General features: G+C 40.7%; 1 protein-coding gene across 1 annotated transcript in view; it reads right to left on the bottom strand.

The window, feature by feature from the left end:
• LOC118425708 (potassium voltage-gated channel protein Shal-like) overlaps positions 1-11,834 on the bottom strand; it is a 34,410-nt gene extending 22,576 nt beyond the window's left edge. The window contains exon 1 of the mRNA XM_035834748.1: positions 11,664-11,834. The gene's annotated coding sequence lies outside the window, so the exon portion shown is untranslated. The remainder of the gene's footprint in view (positions 1-11,663) is intronic.
• Positions 11,835-22,204: the final 10,370 nt, after the last annotated feature.

Genomic DNA, 22,204 nt, shown 5'->3' on the forward strand with positions numbered 1-22,204 from the left:
AGAAAGAAAGAAAGAGCTTTCCGCAAAAACTACGGCAAGATCAAAGGTCATCGTTCGTATTAGAGTAATTTTATAACCCATACTTTAGATTGATATTAGTCTTGTCTCTATATTTAGCTTCGCCAAGAAGCTTATGTTTTTGCCGACTTGGGTCTGTATGTAGGTCAACAGGATATAACTCGAGAAATTGTGGATGGAACTTTTTTATTTTTTGCAGGTGTGTAGCGGTTGTTTAAAGGCATGCCTAGTTTGAAAATGGGTTACCTGTCGTTTTCCTATGGTACATTAGCGAGCTTAGTATTTTTTTTGGTGTTTTTTCGGGAGGCATAAGTCAAAATGTAGCTGGGCGATTTCCACGATATTTGGCAGGTCTGTAGCGGCTGTGGAAAGGATTGCCATGTGCGAGAATGGTTTAGCTACCTTTTACCTATGGTGCTGTAGCTGGCTTTGTATGTAAGTGCGTTTGTCTGTAAGCAAGATAACTCGAGATGTTCTTGATGGATGTTAATGATATTTGGTTGATAGGTAGGGGACACAGAAAGGAAGGTCAAGTTCGATAATGGTCCTCCTGGCAAATTGTTTTGGTACTGCAAGTGAGCATCAAAGTTTGCGCCTAAATTTTCCAGAAGTGCCAGGTTCGTGATTTTTTACTGGTGGATAGCTGTTGGTACTAGGAGTCAATGGTCTAATTTTGGGCCCCCTAGCAGCTTGTTTGGAATTGCAGTGGGTGTTATATTTCGTAACTTTTTAGATGGATAACTCCTGAGGGGATTGATGGATATTTTTTGTTTTTGGTAGGTAGGTACTTTGGATGATTATCAACATAATGAGATGCAAATTATATAAATCACTCTGTATTTAATATAATTACTTAGGGAAACTTCTATAACGGTTGAAAAATACTTGTGACGGAGTCACCTGAAAGGACTTGAATCGACCCATAGATGTCTAAAAATAGAGAAGAAGTAGGTCAAAGGTGCCAGTGGAAGCAGGGGATCCCTGATAAACAGACGTTGTCTTGGAAGCATGAAATTCTGATTGACCAGGGATGTTACTAGGTCATCCGTGTACTATTCCGCCAGGATGGAGTCTGGTAGAGACTACTGGCTGAAAAATGCCTATAAATGGTCATGGTTCATGTTAGCAAAATACAAAGCCTGACCGTGTCCAACACGTATCTATAAAATTAAGCAATTAAATAGCTTGCTGAATTGATGTCAATACGACGGCACACAGCAAAGGATTCATACGAGGGGCGTGCAATAAGTAATGGTCCTGACCCACTTCCAGTTGTCTGATCTAAATGAAATTTTGTATGTGTAATAATTCATATCTCTATGGGTTATGTTGCAAAAGACAGCTCTGAACTAATTGTGGTTTCTGATTTACTGGTGTTTGAACTTAGTCAGGTGCGAAATGGACCAGGTGTGAAATGGAACCAGTTGAGTGTCGCGCAGTGATCCGGTTTTTGTATTTGAAAGGACGCACACCAAAGAAGACTTTTGATGAAATAAATGAAACTTATGGTGATGATGCCCCATCATATGACCTTGTAAAACGCTGGCATCCTGAATTCAAACGTGGCTGGAAGTCTGTGGAAACAGCTCCCAGACCTGGTCGTCCCTCTTGTGCCATTGATGAGGCATCAGTTGGAGGACCAACCTGGGGTGTCCTACAAAATCGGTGTCCAGAGCTGCATCAAACGATGGGAGAAATGCATAACTCTGGGTGATTCCTATGAAGAGAAAGACTAATAACTGTGCCAAGTTTCATTAATCTCCTGCTATGGGAAATGGGTCAGGACCATTACTAATTGCACGCCCCTCGTAGCAGTTGATATATAACATATCTATATACAAGTGTTGCTTATATCTATATACAGATCAACAATAAAAGCAACACTATATCATGGGAACGGTAAAAATGTAGTAGAGGGAACTTGACGAATATCACTTGATATAAAGATGTAGAGCTAATATCTACGAGACACTTCAGGTGTATTTTCTTATGATGGACTGCAAGGAAACTTGGTGTTCCATGTGCCAGTAACACTACATGGGTCTAAACAAACGAATAAGTACTATGTAAAGTCAGTAATATAACATAATTGAACAATGACGGCTTGTAACACATAGTACTTACATCTGTGAACTAGGTTAAAACAACAAGTGACCAAGTGCTGGGACAAGACAAACCCAACATGTTGAAGAACAGCACTTAGGTCAAAAGGGTCACCGTCAATTATCCACGCATTCCTCAACTCTTAACAGAGATGTCATGTTGTAAGGGAAAGGTCGGCTAGAAAGAACTGACATCATTGCGAGAAATACAAATCGCCAAAGGTGACAGGCGGCTGTCATCGGACAGTCGCAGAAATCATAACCTTGGACTCTGTAAAATACCTCTGACTTAACTCGCGACTGCAAAACTTTACTTTCTATTTTCATGAGATTGAAACAAACGTTCACCAAGGCGGGGGTCGTAGCAATCCTTACATATGGCCCTTAGATGACCCTTGGTGAGTTAAAAAGTTCCGTAAATTGGAAGGAACAACTGTTACAGTGGCCGGGGTTTGGTGAGTGACGAATGCAATTATCGGCGTGACTTCCTGTGGTTTCCAGGTTTCCAAGACCTACCCACATACCAAATATCACTTCAATCCATTCAGCCGGTCTTCAATTTGCTGGTTTCTACATACATACATACATACATACATACATACATACATACAAACGCTACCCAAAACATAACCAGCTCTCCGAAAGTAATTATGACAACACAAAATAGAACAGTAACCTCATACCTGTACAAATTGTTCTGATTATGCAAAGACATTCATTCACATCGCCAAAACATTTGCTGCATTATGTACACCGACAGAATAGACTAATCTACTCACAATGTTCATAATCCAACCAACCACTACATGATGTGACTAGATAACATATGGACTTATACACATTAATCATTCAAAAAGAACTATCTTCCATAGAAATTGTTTATTTGGCGAAGATATGTGTTCGAGGAACTCTAGTTCGTATATGCAACTTAAGTACGACTTTTATATTGACATGTTTTTACTTAGTCGACTAGCCAGGCATAACTATTGATTTACATCGAATGCTATCGTTCATTATTTCTGTGAATTTTAAATCATTTCGTAATGAATCGTAAATACTAGTTTAGAGAAAATTACTGTCGAATAGATAGCTGCATCTGATAGACCAATACACCACCATTATTTCCTAGGAGGGATCATGGTAACGTCATGTATTAGGAAAATTTATTACCAATAGCATCCTAACATCGCTATGATTATCCTCAAGACGCTTTTGATCACATATTACTTCTGGAGTTCTGAAACCAATGGAAACATCTGGCATCACTGAAAGACTGAGTTGGTCGCTAATAGCAGCTGCTATGACATTGGCCTAAAAGGACTCACTTCAGTCTAAGGCTTTTGGCACATTCGGGCGTGACCCCTACGTAGCCCCTCGGGGCACCTTGTGGCTCTTTTAGGGCGCTGGTCGGGCACCGGGCTGAATCTAAGTTGGACTTAAAATGAACGGTAATAATTAATAAATAGGTAACAAATAGATGCCATGACCTACCCATCAGAAGCACCAAGGGGTTCCCCCAGACATCTACCAGTCCACCGGGACAAATTTGTGGCTTTGGATCTCGTCAGGGGCTACATCCCTGGCGGGAACCGGTGCAGTTGGGACCTAATCCTAAGTGGGATGCAGACAAATATATTACCGGCCTATGTCCATGTGATTATGCTCGGTGCCTTTTGTTAGGATTAAGCGCTCAGACTCATCTAGGGTAGCGCAATCAGTGTCACAAGGATTAGCATTCAGGGATAACCAGTACGTGCGTCATGACCTATCGGTTCTACAGTTGCCGGGAGTCTGTGTCACGACTTTGTTGTGAATGATGAACACACGAACATGGCTGTACATGTGAACGTTTCATATACAGATGCAGAATGAAAACAGCATTTTATGCCATTCACATATCTATGACAAATGAAGCAAAGAACTTTTTTTAACCTTCACGTGTATTTGATTTATGAAATTGGGATATTGAGACATTCACTCGTTAGGTTTGAAATGGCAAATATGACGTAGGCTAAACCATAAGGGAACATGGCAACGACAGGCTACTCATTATCTTTACATACCGACATATATACACTTGCCAAAAACAGCCGTAAAATAATAAAATCTATTTTGTTTGGAGGAAATATGCAAAAACTGTAAAACATGTACATAATTGAATTTGTGACGGCTGTAGCAATGCACAAAGTGGTGACATTTATAGGACGAATTTTGAAAAATGCTAAATGCTGCCATGAAATTTCCTTTCACACTATAAATACATATTTTATGAACTGCTCGACAAGTTCGATAGAATTGTTTATTGGCCATATCAGATGTTTTCTTGCCTACGAATGTTTTTCATATACTGTCTTAAAGCTTATAATATTTTGTCATCAGTTTCGCGCAATACAGGGTAATCAGGAATCTTTTTCATATACTGTCTTAAAGCTTATAATATTTTGTCATCAGTTTCGCGCAATACAGGGTAATCTCGTGATCGTCTAATCTCCAAGCAAGGCGGTATCCATGGGCATAAACAGTATCCCCGGGTTGGTCCTGGATGTTGTTTTGGCCCATGGATGCTGTGTTTCCAACCGGAGGATCTGCTTGGAGCTCAATGCTTTCCTTGTGCCATGATACATGCAGATGACTGAAGATATGAAGATGCTGTATCTTTACATAGAAAAAGTTATGTGACAACTACAGAGTATAGCTTAGCCCTTGCAATGAGTTCTACTTCCAGTAAGAGCTCGATCATTGTTGACAGGAAAGTGTATCGGTGAATTATAAACAGCATATAATCCATCCTAAAAGAACTGAAACAAGACTGGCAATAAAAATGTATTATTGCCATGACGACGATTGAGGGTACAACAATACAGCTCAAATCAGAAATAGACTGGAACTTCCCTGTCGCACTATCTGGCACAATATACGAGCCCACCTGTAACGTAAACCTACAGCCAGCAGAAATGTACTATCCCCGGTACAGCACAATGGTCTGCCAGTGACCTAAACCTACAGCTGAACACTACAGAAGTATTTCCTGTCTGCCTGTGGCGTATGGCTTGAACAAGCTCTAGAAAAGAAAATGTATCCTTCATAACATAACATAACAACCAAGACAACGTGATCCATTGTGCAGAGTTCCCTGTCTAGTTTCAAAGGACAAATTCCTCCAGGGAGCAAGTGTGACCTACATTCCACCATTGCATACCAGAGATACATCTGGAACAGATTTGGGGGGGAGGGCTTGCATACCCAGCATACTGCATTCCTGTGGAAATGCCTGTGCAATTCCTAGAATTTTTGCAGACTGAATGCAAAATATACCACTTGACGACTCCCCTGAGGCGTCGTCAAAAAATGGATGCAAGGTGGGTTGTCTGAACATACACCCTCGCACGCCCCCAGACTCTATATGATTTATATTAATTTGTTACGAGGATTTTATCACTGTCGCCTCGAAGATAGAGCAGCAGACTGACTGACGATCCAGCTAGGACGTTCCGAGTTGGCGCACACTGTATTTTACAACAAGCCCAGGGCCACACAGTGCACCAGAACATCCCTCTACCTTCAGCCCACGTTACGATCAATGCCGACCTAAGATACCTCGCAAAATGGCAAATCCAAGCATTTGTCTTTCCATGCATCATATGCAAGGTGTTATATATCTTACGAGCAATATTCTATGTAAAGCTTTTATTTCAAACAGGATGAGTGTTCGTGACCTCTTCCATGGATACAGTGTAGATTATTGTCAACTATTAAGTTATATCTGACTGCACTGCAAATCCATCTCGTGTAAAGTAAATGTGCCTTTCTGCGTGATATCACAAGGAGTTATAGCAAATCAATTGCCATCACGTGCACCATATGTTTCCATATCAAGTTTCACAAGGTCGGGGCTTCTGGCGCAAGTCGCTCCCACAGAAAGGCAGTTTAGCAAGACAAGGGCCCCAGTGATCCATCAAATTCGTGATATATTTAGTGACATGAATGATGACCACTCATCTTGACTAAATCTCATACTAGCCAATCCACGAAACATGTGTTAACATAAGGAAAGAGAGAAAAATATGACACAACTATATTTTTACTTCGTAGAAGCTTAGAAATCCAGGTAATTATATATGCCAAATAGCTGTTACTCAAGCAAGGTACCAGCCACTGTCTTTCATCAGTGACACGGTCTTGTCTTGTCTGATATGTATACCAATAAAAAAAGAATAGTAGGTTTTATACCCTAACTATTAATCGATATGTAAAGGAGGTGAAGAAATTGCTTATTTAGTCCATTAGGGAAAGAACAAGGAAAGAGGGAAGTATTGAAATTTCCAGCACTTGGGACCCGGCAGTCCCCATCCCGCGAGAAATTAGTACCTGTACTCAAACAGCAAGAAGTAATTGACTTAATTGAATCAACTTGTCTTACTTTGGTTTCCTTTTGGACTATCTAAACTTCATCATCACTCCCTTTGCATATTAGTTCATAGTTACGTGTAAACCCTAAAACGTCTGCATTCTGGAATGAGCTGAACTTTAATTTCCAACAAAAAAATTGGACATAAATTGGCTCCAGTCTTTGTCAAGGGATAAAACAATCCACTACCTATATGACGTCACGTTAATGTATATAGCACACGCGAATAGGTGAGCAGTGGATCATAAGTTGCAGGAAGTCTATGACGCCCTCCGTCACTGTTAATGGACATTTGACAACATCTAACCGTTTCCAAAATCATATCCAGTTACTTGAGTAACTATATATTTGGTACAATAATTTCCATGTCCATGATATGAGACACCAACAGCCCATCGTAGGAAAAAATACAGTATTATCACGGTAAACTAGGTCCCAGAATCAGGCCCTTCGCCGTAACGTTTCTGGAAATGGTTTACGCCAACCTTGACCGTTAATCAGAACTCTTCCTGTATCCTCTGAGCGTTACGCCTGTGAGCGTTACGAATGAGCATACAGTCCATGCGACTTCTGTAAATACTGCGAGTTACCTGAATGAGACTGGGTTAAACAGTTGTTCAGAGCCATTTGGCACAACCATGTCCCTGCCCATGACATGTGGAGGCAACAACAACCCATCACAGGAGAGTGAGGAGAAACTGATTTGATACAGTATTGTTACGGAGTCTGACCGTTCTCCGTAACGTCTATGGATATGGTTTAAACCAACCTTGACCGTTAATCAAAATCCTACCTGTAGGGTACCCTCTGAGCGTTGCGAAATAAAGTCTATGTGACTTCTTTAACTACTTCACCTCACCTCACCTCACCTCACCGGTCCCATAGCCTCACCGGCCGTAGGGGCAGCAATGGCATCAACATAACTACTTCAGGTCAATGTTATGTAACCTATGGTTCCAATGAGGTTGAGTTGAACCGTCCATGTGGTGCGTTGACTATTTCCTTTGTGATCTCTAATCTGCCCATTGCATCCTCCCCAATACTGGATAGGTATTTGTCTTGTCCAGGAACATGTCTGTATGTATCTTGTGGCCAGTTAATCTGCCCCTGTCCTGTCACAGTAAATGTAACAACTATTGCTCTAATTGTAATGTGTATACCCAAGGGAAATTACTTCTTTCCTCCAGTGTGTATCTTCCACTCATTTGTCACGCTATACCAATAGGGGATTATTGCTGGTTGATGTCAAGAAGCTCTCTTGACACAGCGTAATGGTACGACCGGGCACTAAGTGACGTAGCAGTAAGAACAATGAATCGTCTGTCCGTTCTCCAGAAGCATTTGAATGTCAAGGGTATTTTGTAGGTAAATCAGCTCTTTATGAATTGAACATGGGCTCCATTTGCTTCATGAAGATGGAATCGTTTTCGGTTCGTTTTTTTGTCTTAGGGTGTATTCATGTTTTTTCCCGCTTGACTGGTTCCAAGTTTGCTCCAGAACCGCGTTGTGACAGATGTATGGCAGATTGAAAGGTTCGGGTGACCTGAGTTCAAATCTCATGGCCTAGCCGGATAACACATGCCGGTGAATGGAGCTTGTAAAATAGTGTAAAATAGACATGGTTGTAATATATTTTTCTCTTTTGTTTTATTTCGCTGTGTTGTTTGAACTGTTAGTGTGTAATCTTGGTACAGATGTCACTCAATGTCACCATAAGGTGTTTGGTATATATGGAAAATGTTGGCTTTATGACATCAAGTCATGGAGAAAATCCATTCAAAAACAACGTGGGGTGATCCGTTCACTTGATTTTCAATATCTCTTGAATTTCAGCAGTCATCAGCACCTAAGATGCCTTTTGTTATAGTCCATGTATATGTCGCAACTTGATTGATTGCCAGGGTCAGAGGGACAGGGAAAACGTGTTGATATCATGTCTTTCTAAAAAGTAGATATCACGTATCATTGAATGAACTTGCAGTCCTGCGGTGTGGAACGAAGTAGTGTGAACAGAGGTTCGTGCCTGAGTAAAAAATATAATAAAGGGCACAATCACCATTCCTACGAGCGGCGTTCAGTTTACAGTCTCCCCATTCTTAGTGCCCTCTCGGAGTGGCGGACAGAGTAATAAAGCTGATAGGTTACGCCTGTTGAATCCCCCCGTAGGGATGACCTATAGGCTAGCTACGAATGGGGATAAAGGTCTCATTTTATGTCAGACTTTTAGAATATTTCGCATTCAATGTAATTTGAAGCCAGGGCCCTTTGGTAGAGGGTATTTTCAGTAAGAAATGGAAGTGATTTCAACCCATTGCAGGACACTGAAGCCAGGGCTCTTTTGAAATGGGTATTTAATGAGAAATGGAAGAGATAGAGGCCTGCTTTCACACCATTGCAGGACACTAAACGTAAGAAATGGAAGTGATAGAGGCTTGCTTTCACACCATTGCAGGACACTAAACCTAAAGCCCGGATATTTAGTAAGAAATGGAAGTGATAGAGGCTTGCTTTCACACCATTGCAGGACACTAAACCTGAAGCCCGGATATTTAGTAAGAAATGGAAGTGATAGAGGCTTGCTTTCACACCATTGCAGGACACTATACCTAAAGCCCGGATAGTTAGTAAAAAATGGAAGTGATAGAGGCCTGCTTTCACACCATTGCAGGACACTAAACCTAAAGCCCGGATATTTAGTAAGAAATGGAAGTGATAGAGGCCTGCTTTCATACCATTGCAGGACATTAAATCTGAAACTAGGGCTCTTTTGTAAACGGCATTTTCAGTAAGAAATGGAAGAGATAGAGGCCTGCTTTCACTCCATTACAGGACACTAAATCTGAAGCTAGGGCTCTTTTGTAAACGGTATTTTCAGTAAGAAATGGAAGCGATAGAGGCCTGCTTTCACACCATTGCAGGACACTAGTTTTTGCAGGACATTAGTGGGACCGCGTGGCGCAGTGGTAGCATGTGCGGATCTGCACCGAGAGGTGGCGGGTTCGAATCCGCCTGCCGTGCCACCGATCTTGTGCCCTTGGGAAAGGCACTTTACACGACTTTCCCGGTGATTGCATCATTCACCATGCCCCGGAGAGGAGATAGGCGCCGCCAGGGGACTAAAATGCCTATTGATACAGCACAACATGTTGTGCTGCCCCTACGGCTAATTAATCAGCCTACGGAATGAATGAATGAATGAATGAATGAATGAATGAAACCTAAAGCCCGGATATTTAGTAAGAATTGGAAGTGATAGAGGCCTACTTTCACACCTTTGCAGGACAGGACTCAGCGTGTGCAAAAGGTCGAGGATGTTCGATTCTGCCGTTGCAATCAATTAGCATTTCATTGAGCAGCCGTCAGACTGTTCATCAGATAACACTGTACTGATAAGGTCACGACATCACGTTCAGCACTTCAACACCAGACTTGTCTAATCTCCCGCTCCCCCTTTGGCGTCTAGAGGCGGACGTAATCCCTTACGGAAGCTGACGTAGACCGGTGATCTTTCCATCTTACAGACAACCAGCCATGGCCTGCGGTGATGGCTCGGAATGTTTGATAAGGTTTCCAGAACAACAAAAAGCTGAGGATAGTACCAGTATGACTGATGCGTGTGCATGCATATGTATACTAAAAGGTGAAGGTACGGGTGAATAATGTTTTTCTCATAATACGTACAGAAGGAATTACTTCGAATTCTACTTTTTCTAGTGAGCAGGCCTGTTCTGATGACTCAATCGCTACAGATGCTACATTTCAGGCTCGTGGATTGCCGCCATAGTTTGATTTGGACGATAAAATTTGATGAAAACCTACGTGTGGGTAGATTCTGAGGTTTCCGTCTTAGAATGACGCATTTCATCATCGGATCCCATCGACAGTTCCATTTTGGTTCTGGTTGGTGGTCAAGTATGTATCTGAAGGAAGCGTTATTTTGGGGCTTTTGAATACGTTGATGACACCCTTTTCAGAGGATTTTGATAAGCTAATGATGCTTTCGTACCCAAGCTTGAATCTTTACACAGAATCAAACATGACAAATGAATGTGAGTAAATTAGTCAATCCTACGGCACCGTTTGTGCAGATTAGTGAAAGAGATTAATTCAAATTTTTGTTACTGTATGTCAAAATGAATTTGACATATTTGAATATGCATGCAGATTGCTGCTTACGGACATAACGGACAAGACGTTAATGTAGTCTTTAAATTAGTTCTATTGAAGCTGCGGCAGCTACGTTTACCCCTGAATGCGAGAGTTACTGGAGAAGAAAGAAAGGAGAAATTAGCTCAGGAACGATGAAAGACCATTCGAAAGAACAGCCTCTAAGGCTCGTATTAAAACCATGCCAAAGACAGATTCCTTAGAAGCAAGGCATTGTACTTCAGCGTGTTCCAGTGCATACTTACCACAAACCCCCACAGAAGTTAATGCTTTTGAATTAGCACCTCGACGCCCAAATGGCCAGACATTGTTCGATATTTCAAAGAGACTGGCGGTCTCACAGTGGCTGAGTAACTGTTGACTGTCTTTTCAAAAAGAGAAAGCCTCCGTCAGTTGATCCATTAGGCGCCCGTTGCTATCTCGAGGTCATGGCAATGATGAGGGTTCCCATCCGCGTTTGACTAGCTATGCGTGGCGGTACTTTCATGCAGCCGTAACAATTCCTCCTATGTAGTTGGCTGCCTTAGCTAGGGGGCTTCTCGATGAGCAGGTAGCTCTTCTGGCACCCTTATGTGACCCCTTCTGACACCCTTTTTGACCTGAAGGATTCCAAGAATCATTTGTCCACTGTATACTTACACGTTACTTCATTCCATCTATGGGGTCTCGCCACGATACTAGTTAACCGAATATTAATTGAAACCGGTTAGAACGGATTTACAAACTTAAGATTTTCACCCTGAAAGCACACTTTTGTAAGGAAAAGAATAGCATCAGTCAAGAATTGCATTTGTCAGGACGTAACAAGGCAGAGGAGATAGGCGCCGCCAGGAGACTAAAATGCCTATTGATACAGCACAACATGTTGTGCTGCCCCTACGGCTGATTAATACGGCTGATTAAAAGGCTATGGAACGAACGAACGAACGAACAAGGTAGAATGAGGACAGAAATGAAAAGTCGCCTACCTTTCAGACTCACCGGACAAGGGGCTGCCTTTTCTTCTTTACGTCGTTGTTCGTTAGGTACTCTATCCAGGCACGTCTCTCACCCTTTGGCTTTCTTCATGTACCTCTCATCGTTTCCAAATAATAGACATTGTTTCTGGTAAGTGCTCGTGGCTGCTTTTAAGCCGAGAGCACTGCTCGCGGATGTGCAGATCAGCCAGCGTCCTCACCGTCTGGGTGGCGCTGAGTTTTCCATGCCGTTTTACGCAGCGAAACGTTGATGCGTCTGTAGACACGTGAGTTCCCTGGAGGAACCTTCTAACACATTAACGGTGTAATCGTCCAACCAACCGAGCATCTCTGCTCTCGGCAGGCACATCCTCCCCCTTTTGACCAATAGCAAAGGCCATTACACAGATTTGATAGCTTAATGCGCTGCTAGTGTATGAAGTTCTCAAGGGCGTAAGGATGGTTATAAAGCGCCAGGGGGGCCGCTATAGTCGTGACTGACGTGAGGCGTGAAACGGGAAAACAGGCCTATTACTTCTTCCTGTCTGCTTCGGCACGATTGCAGTTAAGATATCATTGTCAACGACATGCTGGCGACGGTTCAAAGCATCACTGTCAGTACGTTTGGCCATCAGAGAACATTGGTATGGGAGACAATACAAGGTTAATGGTGGAACAAAAATAGCTCAGCACATTTAGCTATTACGGAGGCTTAGGACAAATGATCGTTAGACACAACCAGATCTTAGTTAAGATTGCAACAAATGTTCTTTCTCAACAACTTTGCTCTCTAATTGGCCTTTAGATAAAGAACAGTGCTAAAATGAGCAAACTAACGTATTGATGTGTGGCGTTAACACCCACCTACGTCGTGTTCCAGGTTTCATCAGCCTCGACAATGGTATCTTGTTGTGATCTTATCTTCATTTAAGTCTTTAGTTAGTACAACTTCACATGTGTGTTGCCTGGTGAATGCATCGATATGCTGAGAAGTTTTCGTTCGGAACCCGATACAAAACATGTTCAACGTATATTTTCTAGTTTCAAACAGCTCAAAATTTATTGCCCTGTATTATAAAAGAATAAACCCAACACCCGTTTTTCAATAAGCTACATGACTGCACCAGTTGATAATAGAAATGGACCATAAAGAAATTGCTGGGGTTACGAAATTATTTCAATACATCTTGTCACTTCACGCAGCACGTATCATTATGGTATTTATCTCACTATGGCAGCAAACATTATACTTGTAGTAATGTCATGATTTTGTGATGACAGTTTTTAGCGTGACTTTTACATATATTATTTGAGATATGTGCCTGATCACGACTACTGCAAGAAAGCATCAAACATCCAAAAGTTAATCCTTTATCTGACAGTGTCTGTTGCACAGCATTTTTGCAAGGCTGCCTTTGAAAGAAATACGTCATACGTATAAATTGTAAAATATTCGATAGTATTAAGAGTCTTGAAGAATCGAGAAAACTGCGTATACGTGACATTTACCGCAAAGTACCTTGACACATAGTCTTGTCATCATCATCAATTTGTTTTCATTTTACGATATAACATAACCATTACCTCGTGCAATATATTATATAAACCATTTGTTTCAACCTCTTTTATATGCTATAAGCCCATACTACGGACGTCATTGCTATCTTTCACCCGTTTCTGACGTGGCTGAGTTGTCCCCTGGTAGACCCGAGACACGGACTAACGGCTTAATGTCGGATTCCTTTCCCACGGGAACGCTAATGGCACTAGCTCCCATTCGGATGTTCTGTGCAACATTAGTGACATCCTATGATAATGGCAATTATGATCATCGTCAACATGAATGATAACCTAGTGCTCTTTGAAGCCTCTTCATGCTTTACCCCCCCCCCCCCCCCCCCCATTATACTCGTGTGGCCAGCACAAGTGAACTACGGTTGCACTTTTACGCTGACCACTCGTTTGCAATAGTAGAAGGACATCACAGATAATTAGACATATTTGATATATTCGTGCCAACTTGATTGCAAAGGGTTAGTTTTAACTTCACGTAGGAATGATCAATAAGTTCAAGTTCTCACCCAGAGGCATAAGGCACACATCTCAAATTTCGGCAAAAAACATGTATAAAGTTTTATAATCAATATTCACTAAATTTCATATAATTGTGGTCATTACTTTCCAGTCGATCGACGTCCATTTCAAAATGTTATAACAAAGGATGAACTGTGGTCATAGCTGTGTGTGTCGTATTCCTCATGTCATGAATTTTGCAAGAAGACATGCTGACATTGTCAAAATGTTTAATGAGGATTCCCTTCATATATATTCATATATATATCAACTAGAGAGACGTGGATATCTGACTTTCAGCGCAGCTCAATGGCAGTCCATGTTCTCTCTCTCTCACCTAACGTTACTGGGCGTCGCTTATAACACTGATTTAAATCTTGGTAGACATACATAGAAAGAAAAAGTTACAATGTTCAATTACGTCCCAAAATTTTAGCTGTGAACAGTTTTCTGGGTCAGGTCGCGAACGTATTAATCACCCCTCTTAGCATTATAGGAAAACATAGTAATGCTTAACATTGTTTTACACACGCCGGGGGACATACATGGGTCATTGACTCGCTTGGTCCACATGCCTGCTGGTTAAAAGCGCAGAAAAGAAGGATGCCCTGTCCATTATCTGCGCCACTACATAATCTCTGAGGCAATAGAAATCTATGTATGTATATACATTATAGTTCCCCTTGCAATTATGACTGACCCCATTTCCTCAGGCGTTGTACCGTGCGTTAGTCACAACCTCAGCATGGAAATGAACACGAAGGGAAAATGGGGAAGACACTTCCTCCAGACCTACTATCATGTTGTACATTACGTGCACTAGTCTCCGTTACTGTCTGGCGTGTGCCCACGCAACAGCCTAGTTGCCAGATTTGTTCTGCCCGCGCTTTAAACAGTTCACGTACTACGAGCTCAGTTTCTATCTATGTATACCATATCTCCAGGCAAGGTTGGTGGGGAAAATTGCGTGCGACCTTCTGATGTGTTCTATCATATGTTCCTTTCGACCTACGAACAAATTGTTGTAAAAGGGCCTGGGGTAAGGACTAGAATATATTTCTCAAAGAAATGGTCATCAAATTGTCTTTTGACATTAAGACGTGGAAGAGAGGTTAGTGAGGAGAGCGGAAAGAATACGGTATAAGAGGAATGTCACCATTTCCCGACCAAATGGAATCTGCTTTTGGAGCAGGTTCAGTCGCCCAATAGGTACAATAATTCAACTCGAGACCTGTACATGCGGGGAGCAAATACAAACAGCATTGCAGTTAGCATTTGCTTGAGATATAAAACTTAATTCAAATGTGTTTTGTTGTGAATGGCCGATAACAGGGTAAATGTAACGTAAAATGTAATATTTTGTCCTTGTATATATGACACAAAAATCACATTCCTGTACTATTGCAAGTATCCCGAAGAAAGATAAAGACTACTATTAAATATAGGTACAAATGTAGCATATCAAATAATCATTTATTTACCTAACCGATCAGATGACATTTCGTTTTCAAACAAGGGAGTAATCAATACTGCAATTCAGATATTCTTTTTATCAATATATAACTTTATTACACAACAAGTGTACGAGGTACAAAGTATGGCATCTACATAACTACAGTTCTATAGCTTAATTTAAGGCTTATCTAACTAATACAGGAGTTGTAGTATGAGATACGTTTCTTACATTCATTGGAGGCTTTTACAATCATTTGAGGAATTTCTAATGTCTAAACCTTCTTTGATATATTTTCCCATATCAATTATATTTGTCAATGTTGCCCTCTTTCCCAGTTACATATGTGACATATTTGAATATTCCTGTGTTGGAATGTATTGGAAATAAACTACCCCCATCAATTAATAAGTTAGATCCTGATTGGCATAATTGCTACATGCCTATGTTAAATATAGCTAATGCTACCCGTGCATATATGATCGATCTTCTACCCAAAAAGTCGTTCCACCAGGAATGGGACGTCGCCAACTTTGTGATTGAAGGAAGTGGCTTCAGAAAGCAGGGGTGTAGAAAGGTTTCGCACAGACATTTTACGCAGATTGCAACTTGCAGCAATCAATTTCGAAAAGAACGAAGCATTGACCTTCTATGCTGTAGAATCAGTAAGGTGGTCCTAAGCATTTTCTCAGCATTTTCCATTTTCATGGGTGATGTCATATGGTGAGCTTTAAGGCGATAGATTGTGTGTGTGTGTGTGTGTGTGTGTGTGTGTGTGTGTGTGTGTGTGTGTGTGTATGTGTGTAGGTGTGTGTGTGTGTGTGTAGGTGTGTGTGTGTGTGTGTGTGTGTGTAGGTGTGTGTGTAGGTGTGTGTGTGTAGGTGTGTGTATGTGTCTTACAAATATAATGCTATGTGTATATACTGAATAATAACTACAAAGTCGTACCGAACTCACCGCGGTTCTTAAGTTCAGCGCAGATAGCATGAAATGCAATGATCAATGATGACATGTTGACCTTCATCTCAAACCTTTACTTTTCAACGATCGCATTGCATTTCCTGAAGATAAGCTCACAGCTAACACAAGTATTGGTTGGTACAGCACCAAAGGCAAATAGATGGCAATATATCAGAGAAGTAGAGGACAGTTGGTGATCGTTAAACAGGCCTCCTGTCTGCCGATGTACAAAACACATTTTCCCAGTGCCAGGTTTGTAACATCAGGACAGCTCTTGGTCTTGTTGATCCTTTACAAGCTGGGTCGATGTTGAGGGAGGCATTTCGAAGTGTCAACATAAAAACATTGTTTTGAGTTATTCCAAACTCAATTTGAATACGTCCTTGCAGGTATGCATGGTACACATACTGCTCAATCGGCAAGTTCTGAGTTATGTCTATGTATACGACGTGTGCAACACTAATAATTCTGAATCAAGTCATTAGGTCTGCGCATCGATCCGGGGCGCGTGGTTACTTTCAGTGGGAGATGAAAGATTGAGAACTAGACTCTAGAAAACTTTCAACGTCAGGCAAATCCACCTTTCAGAGTCATGGTCGACTGTAATCCATCGGGGAGAGAGGGTGTCTTCAATCATAATGATGGTTGATTGATTTGGTTGATTGGTCGTTTCAGTGTGCGCTTTGTCATCTGGAATCACGATGTTCATGTTTTTTCTAGTGATTCTCATCCTACTCCTAGTCGGTTGTAGGTGCTGATTAGTTACTAGTTCTTCTTCAAAGTTTGACAGTATCTTACTAGTACACACTACTAGTATCTTCATTTAGTCATCTGATTCCAGAAGCATCTTTCTGTAATGAACTAAGAAATATCAATGATACTATTTTCTTTCATCATGAATTGACTGGCTTTTGGAACGAATGGTAGCGTATTTCGATAGGTTAAGAAAACCATTTCAAAATCGTCTCACTGTCATTTCATTGACATCGGCGACGTGCCAAGATCGATAAATCGTGTGCCTGTCGAAGGATTTTAGCCGAAAGCATTATGTCTGAACTGTATCAGGCATCAACAAATGACTAAGGATAAAATGGCTTTTCCCTTGCCGCTGGAAAGAATGCCTAGATCTATGAACTTCTGTCGTGTACTATGTTGATTCTTCCAACACAAGATCTTCAAAAGAAACCGACAAATGGCTATAGGCGAAAGGTTCGCCAACAGCAATGAAGATATGTCAAAAGAAAAGCTCTCTACTAAGAGCTAAACGTCAAAGGAACATCAATGTATCTTTGAGGTATCTAGAGAAAGGGCAGAAGTTGCGTATACTTCTAACAACATCCTTCTTCGAAACTACCGGGAACGTGGCTGGTAGAAATTATTTTTGACACATGGTGATGGCTTGATCCTAGAGGGGAGATCTTTGCCTTAATTGTTGAAGAATGTCAGCGCGTGTGGTGTGTCTACGGACCATGTGACCTCTGTACAACAATACACAACACAACAGTACAAAACCATACCAACATCGGGCTGCACTTTTGCAGAGACTGCCAGAGTATTGTAACTTTTAATTAAGTGTTGTAATTTTCAGTCCCTTTATATCCTGCCCAATATCTATTCAGGTCAGCGCACACCTCTCATCAGGTTTTATAATTACTTACTCTGACATGAACACAAACGACGTAATTGTGAAGGAAGTTTGGAATTCTGTCTAGTTAGGGGACATAGAATGATTCACTTCCACAGAAATTACTGAACAGACGCCCCTTCAGTAGTAAGACGAGAAAGAAATCTGCAAAGTTGCCGAAATTTTCTCTTTGCCGAAAGCACACGTCTTTTTTTGGACATGAAAAATTGTATTCCACAAATGACCATGTCTGAAACTTTATTGTTGAACAGGGATTTTTCTCTATTATTGTTACAAAGTTTCAATGAATCAACCGGCACCCAAACGGCAAGGAAAATGAGCCCTTGGTGGGTGGGATTTATTCTAACGGGGTGTTCTTTCAGGCATTTTTTTTCTTAAATCCCATGACTACGTACCCTACGGTGTAGTTAGACTATCCAACAGTCCAGTTTGATTCCTCTACGTTGATCTATTTCGGCAGTGGAGTAAGACTTATAGCCGATGTGGTGTATCCCCCGGATGATGAGAAGGATGCCTGTTGTTATACAGACTGTAGTTGATAACGCACAGGCGCAATTTAACGCTGAAAACATAACGGTGCCTAAGCTGATGAAAAGACGCGTGGTTTGTCAATATGTCCATTTCATCCTAGACTTCCTACTTTATGTTTGTAGAATGCTACTATCTCTACAGTGTTGGCGCACTAGAGTTAGCAATTTGTCAGGATTTCATTGCAAAATCCGTTTAATGGAAGACACGTGGATGTCTTAAGGCAAATCCCGTAACTACCCCCGTGGGCATTAACAGTACAATGATGTGTGCAATTTTTCTGGTCACCATCCTCTGGCACACATCAATATTTCTAATCTAAATCTATAAACAGCACTTCTGGGAGAAAAACAACATTTTATTGGATACCGAGACAACCTTATTCTGTCAGTTTGGTACAGAATAATTTATTTCTTCCTGAGGCCAGCCCAATGGGAGAGCTATGTTCGGGACTGCCTCAAAAAAAAGTTATAAAGCTGTGGTGTCTGAAATCTGTTGAAAATTAAGACATATTTGCTGAGGCGATTTACGATGTAGGTGCTGAAAAGGCAACCTGAGAAGAGAAAGGGTGTGTTTTCGTGGTCGAATGCAACTTCCAAAATCACAGTTATCGTTTGGTTATCGCTTCAGAAGGAACGACAAATCGCCATTAATGTGGGGATCACAAAAAAATTGAATGTAGTTGAGGCGTTATGGAATAAATTTGACTACCAACGATTTTGTCCACAGTTTAGCAGAGCGTGCAAGTTTGGCAGGAAAATCTCTCTGGGTACGGGTATGACTACCAACGATTTGTCCTCATTTTTAACAAACGTCCAAACCCATAGGCAGAACAATATATATCGTTAAATGTAGCTAGATTACCTTGTCTGTGTTGATGGTTAAAAATGACCCCAGCCTTGTAAAGTCTACATGCCCGTTACCAGCGCTAGCGTAACCGCTGACTGGCGTTATTTTTCATAGCTAGAGAAAGAACATTGGTATGTTGCCATTCTGCCACGAGGCAGCAACATATCCCATGAGGTAGGGATGTAGACTTTGACAGATGACAGTCAAAAGGGTCATCAGTTCGCTGCAAGTCTCAATACGCTGACATATTGGACTGCAGCAGTTTTTGCCATTGATTCAGCGACCCATCAGTCAAAATTAACACCGTGATCGCCGATAGAAAACCGCACAGTAATAGATTATCCATGTGTGAGGAAAGCATAATCCGCCATACATTACAACTATTCCATAATCCGTCAACTCCATTCAATTTCGGTGATCCCTGCTTGACTAAATGCGGTTACTTCTAAGGCGATAACCAAACGATTACTATGGTGTTGAAAATGACATTCGACCATTCAAACGTACAACTTTAGACCGATTTTTCACTTCGCAGCTGTCCTTTATCAGCACCTACGGCGTAAATCGCCACAGCAGATATCATCATCATCCACTGTGTTCTGCCTCTACAGCCTTTGAAGAGTCCCGTAGCTGCATTCAGTCTTTATATAGATACATATACAGCAGATATACCTTGACATTCAACAGATTTTTCCACCCACAACTTAACGTTTAACTTTTGACAGTCCGGAACATAGCTCAGCCGTCGGGTGGGCCAAGAGTTTGAGTTTGAGTTTATTTATTCGCACGTAGAACACAAAAACAGAGAAATGTACATTGGATAAAACAAATACTGTGCGGGAGGAAGGGAGGAAGCCTAACGGCTTATGCGAGCCCTCCTCCTATAACGTATGCAATTCTAATGAAATAATTGAGGTGATAAACAATTGATAATAAAACAAGGAAATGTATCAACTAAATTAACACAAAAAAGCCATCAAATAGAGAAGCTAAATAACAATTAAATTATTAAAAGCAGGGAAATATATCAACTAAATAACAACTTAAGCTATCAAATGGAGAAGTTAAGGAAAAAATTATTGGCAACAATTTAAATATTGAAACTATCGTAACACAAATGAAGCTATATAATATAATAGAGAAGCTAAAGTTAACGAATTAAGAAAAAAACAAGGATATATCGTAACTAGAAAGGCCGACATTTGCTTGAGAGCAAATACAGCATATTTCAGCCATCTCCCTCCTCATGTAACAATAGACTGTTCCAAAATCACCTATGTGCAAAAATGGAACACTTCTGCTTAAAATGACTTCTAACTACTAATCACACTTATGAGCAAAAATGAATCTTACAAAAAAACCTTCAATAATGGACTCTTCTAGTGCACCCCATGTAGAAAGGTAAAATAGACGACTCCAAAAACACTTCCGCTAAGAAATGGAATTTTGAATCATCAGCCGTCCAAAACCATATTTAAAAAAACCCTCTGTGCAAGAATGGACTCTTCCTGTTATACCTCTATGTAAAGTGGAGCGATCCAAAAATACATCAGCTAAAATAGGACATGGACATAATCACCAAAGTCCACAAAATGAATTTTAAAAAATACCCCCTTCATTGAAGAATGGAATCTCCCAGCACACCCTGTTTAAAATTGCACAATAGACAAGTCTAGAAATACTCACAGTACATGGCCTTTTGTATGATAAGCATCCCAGTTCAAAACTGAATTTTGATAAAGTTCCCCGTGCATGAATGGACTCTTCCAGATAACACCAGGCTTGCTGATTGGCTGCCGAATCCTCCTCATGTGTAGTCTTCAGGTGGGGGTCAACTTCCATTCAACAAATGGAATTCATAATCATCACCCATGTCCAAAACTGAATTTTTAAAAAATCCCCCCTATGTGCAAAAATGGGCTGTCCCAGTAGTAGTCTTATGTCAAGTGGTTCAGTGCAAAAACACTTCCGCTAAAAAGAGCATTGGCATTATCACCAAAGTCTAAAAGTAAATTTTAAAAAACACCCCCTGTCCAACAATGGACTCTTCCAGCAAAATCAGCTCGCTCATTGGTTGGTCATTAATTGCATTTACCTTGTCCCCCAACCACCTGGATGTCTATGGACTAGGTAGGTAGGTAGATAATTGGATCTACCTGGCACACCTGTGGCCCTGACACACCAGAATGACCTAGAGGTCGTTGACCTCGGCACCTCAACCTCACATATCCAAAACTCTCCCACAAAAACCTCCTTATAGAGCCATTTTGAAGTAATTTATACCAAATATTATACATGGATCCTTTGAATAAGTATCTAGGGCACCTCTGCCCCAAATTTCAGGTCATTTGGATGTAATACCATGGTACAGGGGGCCAAATTATACAGTTTTGGTCCAAAAGTTGCAATAAAACCTTAATAAAATCATTTAAAGAGCAGATATGAAAAAAATGAAAAAAACACATTTTGGTAATGGCCCACTCTACCCTTGTGCCAAATTTCAGGTCATTCGGTCTAGGAATGGCGGAGATGAATCACTTTGAAGATTTGACAGGAGAAAGAAAGAAAGAAAGAAACATTACGAATACAATATATTTCACCATACTATGTATGGCTGAAATATAACTAAAGTGACACAAATAAAGCTATTATCAAATGACTAAAACAAGGAAATGTAGCAGCTAAATACCTAATGATTAAAACAACAATTAAATTATTAAAAACAGGGAAATATATCAACTAAATAACAACTTAAGCTATCAAATGGAGAAATTAAGATAAGATGTCAAATGTCAGTGGGAAAGGAAAGTAGGTGATTTTTTAGATTGCGTTTAAAACTAATTATTGATGTTAAGCATTTTAGATGGAGGGGGAGATTATTCCAATTAATTATACATTTGTATTTTAACTCATTTGGGCTACTGACGTTCTAACTAGGGGAATATGGAAATGAGCACTTTGTCGAGTTTGGTAATTATGAAAATGAGAATTAAGATTTAGAAGACCATTAAATGTTTCTGGAAGAGAACAGTTTAGGAATTTAAA

The sequence above is a fragment of the Branchiostoma floridae genome, chromosome 11 (genome assembly GCF_000003815.2).
Source record: "Branchiostoma floridae strain S238N-H82 chromosome 11, Bfl_VNyyK, whole genome shotgun sequence".
Classification (NCBI taxonomy): Eukaryota; Metazoa; Chordata; class Leptocardii; order Amphioxiformes; family Branchiostomatidae; genus Branchiostoma; species Branchiostoma floridae.